The sequence below is a fragment of the Geospiza fortis genome, unplaced genomic scaffold, assembly GCF_000277835.1.
Source record: "Geospiza fortis unplaced genomic scaffold, GeoFor_1.0 scaffold112, whole genome shotgun sequence".
NCBI classification, from domain to species: domain Eukaryota; kingdom Metazoa; phylum Chordata; class Aves; order Passeriformes; family Thraupidae; genus Geospiza; species Geospiza fortis.
The window spans coordinates 24,512,786-24,517,990 of record NW_005054298.1 but is presented as its reverse complement, the minus strand read 5'-3'; the positions used below and the strand labels follow the sequence as shown (position 1 = coordinate 24,517,990).

General features: G+C 39.0%; 1 protein-coding gene across 5 annotated transcripts in view; it reads left to right on the top strand.

The window, feature by feature from the left end:
- CARF (calcium responsive transcription factor) overlaps window positions 1-5,205 on the top strand; it is a 29,770-nt gene that overhangs the window by 20,752 nt on the left and 3,813 nt on the right. For 2 of the 5 annotated variants that reach the window (XM_031057803.1, XM_031057786.1), the window contains 3 exons: window positions 1,932-2,031; window positions 2,643-2,685; window positions 4,530-4,583. The gene's annotated coding sequence lies outside the window, so the exon portion shown is untranslated. Of the gene's footprint in view, window positions 1-1,899; window positions 2,032-2,642; window positions 2,686-4,529; window positions 4,584-5,205 lie in introns of all 5 variants that reach the window. The other 3 variants (XM_031057793.1, XM_031057801.1, XM_031057794.1) reach the window with 3 other exon arrangements.

The following is a 5,205-nucleotide window of genomic DNA, read 5'->3' as shown; positions in this document are numbered from 1 at the left end:
TGCTCTTTTTTGGAGAATTTTTCCTCATTGTTGAGAATCGTTCTTTTCAAAAGAGTAAATTACAGCTAAAGATTACCAGCAAGAGGTTGTTTCTATTTCAGTTCTCTTCAAAGCAGGCAATACGTTTGTGATTGGAGTAATAGCTTAAGGAAAGTCAAGTTATATTTGAAGTTATATCAGTTCTTGCTTAGTTCCCTCATTAACAGTTCCGGTTTTTGCACAGTTCTTTCCGCCATGAGCTACAGTCTCATCCTGTGCCACACAGTATTTCTGATGGTGTTTCTGGTTTTGACCTAGTGCCACAGCTGGAGAAAACCATCTTGAATTGCAGGTTCTGAAATTAATTTTGTATTGTACCCTGATTTGCATGCTACTCTGAAAACAATAGAAGAAAAAAATGGAAGAATTTCAAAGAAGCAATAAAGAATTAGTTGTTCTTAAAAGCTGGGGATTAGACTTGCAATTCTGTTATTCTGTTTATTGGAAAATTTATTTTAAATTATTCTTGAGTCAGTACTCACATTTTTGTCTTCAGTTTTCTTAATTTTCACAGAATTTCAGTTCTTTGTCTTCCAGATATATATTTCAGTTTATTTATGTGTCGTTTATTTTAATTTAATGTAATCATTGTTTTTCAAAGTGTGTTTTACATTTGCTTTGTGCATGTTGCTGAAGGAGGAATATGAACTCACCCCCATGTCCAGTCTCTATATTTGATTTAATGTATTTTTTCACTAATATCCACCTATATTTTACAGAGAAGACTGTTATGTTTCTGAAAAAAATCAGAAGTAAATGCTGATATCTGTAATGGTTAAAGTTGTTTAAATAGAATACTCAAGGCTGATTTTTCAGAGTAATCTATGTAGCTTGATGCAAAGTACTTGGTTATTACTTTGTGTTGGAATTGCGGATGTTTACTTTGTTTTCTTGTGGTTGTTTTGTGCAAGCACTTATTTTGCAAACCTAGAATTCCTGACCTTCAACAGTACAGTAAATGAACAACTGATTCTCCAGTTATCCTTGTTGTTGGTTGTCTGTAAGAGTGACTGGTTGCTTTACAAGAGATGTGCTTCTGTATGTGCATGCAAAGATAACCTTTTGGTAAAATGTAGAGAAGGTGTAAAAAGGTACACATCTATAGCTCTCATTCAAGGCTGGAGGCGTCTTGGATGGAAACCAATACTGGTAATGAATGCTTTTTTTGTGGTACAAAATTATTGCAGTTTCCACAAAATTTAGAGGCACAAATGTCTGTGTATGTATGTGTATGTATATTTTTTTCTATAGTAACTTAATGTATAATATTCCTGTTCAAGTGTAAGCTACTTGTTCTTTTAAAATACTGGTCTATTTTGTGGCTATGGGGGCTCATGGGGAAAAATGCAAGAGCTCTTTCAGGGCAGTGGATTTTAAGGATGATGGAGAACAAGTAAGACAGCTTCAGGGAGAAGCTTCAGGTGGAAGAACTTCTTCAGGTGGAAGAAGTTCCTGAAAAGCAAGGATCCTGTGTGGAGGGCTGATGGGGGCTGTGCCTGGGGGGTTTTGGGGTTGAGAGCCCAAGGGCTCAGTGTAGTTCCTGAGTCTATCCATAGTCCTTTCTATGCCAGTAGTGGATAGTGTGAATTACTGGTAGAAATTTAAAGGTACAAAGAGAAGGGAAGCCTACCCTGCCCTTAAAAACAGAAAAGCTGCTTGAGTTTTGGTGAGCACCAGAGGCAGATAAATGACTCCCCATAGTCTGAGGTGCCCATTCTTAGCTTCTGATATGAAGAAGAACTCCTCTTGGAGCTTCAGCCCAGGGCTGTAGACTCTTTTTCTTTACCTGTTACCAAGGAAAACAAACCTTTTCTTTCCAACTGAATTAACCTGCTGCTTTTCTCATCCCACTGACTACAGCTCAGTATCTGCCCAAATGTCTCTTTCTTCAGACTTATTAAGGCTTCCACAGAAATCCCATGCCCTCAGGCCCTCCAATTCTCAGTGTTTCACTGTTGGGCTGTTGAAGGACCTGCTGATTTCACTGCACAGGTAAACACTGGTGAGCTTTGCCCCATCAGTTTTTCTCCCTCTTTCCCCACAATCATAAGTTCCTTTAAATTGCATTAAGGTTTTTTACTTGCCTGCTTAGGGGTTTATCATCGTTACTGGGATGAGTATGAAGGAGCCCTGTTTCACAGACCATTTACATTCACAGCAACTGAAAAGATTTGATAAAACAAGGAGGAAAGGATGCTTTCTGCCAGCTGTTAGGGCTGGCCTCTTTCATACCACTTGAATTCCTGATTCTGGCTGTGGATAGTAGATGCCTGTTAAGTTGTCTATCTGTTGGCAAAAGTGGAATTTTCTCCCTTAAGCCTATTCAAGCAGATAGGTTCTCAGATGTTTAGGTAGGAAGATTCTGTTCCATTAGGGATAGAAAGTGTGATACAGCTGAGGATGGTGCTGGGAAAAGCTACTGCTCTTTATGGGTCTCTGATGAGAAAATCATCTTTGATCTGCCTTGCCTTTCTGAACAAAGCTCTTGTAGGAATAGACTTCAGACCCATTCCATCAGTAACAATTATCTTCTCCCCAAAACAATGCACCTCATTAATGAATGAAACAAGCCTTGTGTAAAACAGGTGGTGTTAATTTTTTAGGTCAGAAGCTATCCAGCTGACCTACCCAACAACAGCAGCTAAGGTATGGTCTGGGGGGGAAAGGAGGGAAGAGCAAATAACAGGAGTGTGTGTGCTTGTGTTTTGTTTTTTTTCCAATATAAGCTCTTACATCTTAGTATCCCATTCCATTCTGATGCACATGACAAATGACATGTTTATTTTCTGAAGGAATTTGAAGTGTTTTCTGGAGAGTCTTCAAAGGAGTGATCATAAATAGTACTGTTGTATCATACAAACTACTGGTACATGTTTGTCAACTAGGACCCCATCCTGTTCTTGTACAGAAGGGGTTTTAAAAGCATGGAAAGCTTTACAAGGAGTGTCCTTGTCCTAAGGAGTCTTCCCAGGACAGGAAAATAGGAGCTGTGGGAGTAATTCTCATCAGTTAGCCTCTGATAGATAGCAGAAACCTTGCAAAAAGCATGTATATGATAGTCCCTCAGACAAGTTACCTTTGGATACTTTGTAGTTTTAAAATACATATGCATACATATATAGATGTATGTAGCTCACAATAAAATGGAGATGACTATAGTTGTTTGCACATAGTTCTTTAATACCATTTTAATTACACTTATCTGTGGTGAAATGATGCAGATATTTTAGGGCACATGTAGTCAGATCTTTTAATGTGGGTAATTGGAATTCATGTTTTTACTGCAACCATCCTTCACTCTCTGCAGTGTGGCTCAGTTGGTCATTTGGCATGTACTGGCTTCTGTTAATGACATTCTGCCTGTTTAAACAAGAGCATGCTGTTCTAAGCAAATTAAATTTCTCACTCTTCCTGATCTTTTTTCTAACAGGGATTGATATGGCTCATCATGAAAATCTGTTTGTAGTATAGTGCTTTCACAAGAGTTGATTTCTGGGTCCTCACTAGGAAGGAGCTAGAGAGGAAAAGCTAACATACTATTGGATCTGCCATTTGGACATTTGTCTAATGTACTTGGATTTCTATAGCAGGACAGTGTCAATACAGCATAAACTGCCACTAAAATACTGTAAACATTTCAACTCTCTCCCTTGGTCAAGTGTTGACAGTTCAATGGCTCCAGGAAAGATCATAGGAATATTTCTGCTCTTTGGAGAACAGTTTCTGTCTGTAGATACTATTTAAAACATAATTGGGTGTGGTATTCAAATGGCAGTAGGAGAGCCAGAAGCGGTGAGGTGTGTGTTGGCAGATCAGTGAGAGAGGGAGTTCAGTGCCAGTGTCCTTGTGCCAGACTAACGTTCTCTGTGCTAGTCCTGAAAGCAGCCTGGACAAGCAGTGATTGTCTCTGTGCTGACATAGCTGTTCTTTCTGCTTGCTCACACAAGAAGTTCTACAAGCCTTCAAGGAAGAACATGAAGGTGTGTAAGATCTTGTGAGAGGACCTGCAGGAATGAAACAGAGGAGATTAAAGTTTGATGACATGACTTCTGTGTAATGCACTTTCTTTGGTGGGAGGAAGAGGATTTTCCAATAGAGAATAAAGTAAATCTTCCTTTTCAGAATAGTAGTATTATTGCTGACTCTTTCTGGTCTGCTCAACAAAATGCCTAGTGTTTGGACAGATCTCAATGTTTTTATGAGTGTGTTCCCAAAATGTTAATGAATACTCATTCATACATTGCCATCTTTGCATGTCATACTGAAACTATAGGCCAGTGGCACCTCCTTGATCTTTTTATTGTCTCTGTGCATTTTATTAAAGTAAATGAAAGCTTGTTTTATAAAGAAACACCAGAGAGCTTTTATCCAGTCTTTCAGATATACACTTTTTATAGAGTAAGCTTTAACTTAATCATGTTGTATATTTCTAACCCTTTAATAACCTAAAATAACCAAAGCCTTTTCACTTTTTTTTTCTTTTTATCCAGAACATGAAGCATTCCAAACTACCCCTCAAAACCACCACACTCAGAGCCTGAAAGGTTTGGCACTTTTCTTCCTCTGTAGGTGATCTTCCATCTGTGCTGTGTTCAGTGTCTTGCATCTAACACCAGACTCCATAGTTAACACCTGTCCCATCACATGAGGGCACTTTTTCATTTGCATGATCTACCTGGTCACTTGACAGCATGTCAGTAACAATTTCTGCAAACCACCTTTTGTTGGTTAACTTCTGTCACATCAGTTCTAGATGTGGCAAATTTTCTTTGTGCATGGAATTTGCATTGGTTTAGTGATACCAGTGGTGTCAAAAATGGTCAGGTCTCATGAACTGAGAGCCTTCTGTTGTGAGTTTGATCTTAGTCTGAGCTCTGTCTGAGCTAGGGACGAATTCTGAGACCATGCCCCTGTGTTCTGCAGTGCTTGTTGAGCAGAAGAGAAATCTTCCAGCTCCCAAGAACAGCTGCATTTGTGTTTCTGCCTGATGTAAAGCTGCTGATATTAATCTCTTGAAGGATGGCTCATGGAATTCTGCTTTCCAGCTTAAGGGAAGATAAAGTCTCTGTGTATGAAAACTTGGTGGAAAATGCACAGAGAGTTGGGAGTGCCTAGAACAGTCACACTCAAGTGTCCTTAATTTAGAAATAGGAGCTGGTAGAAGGA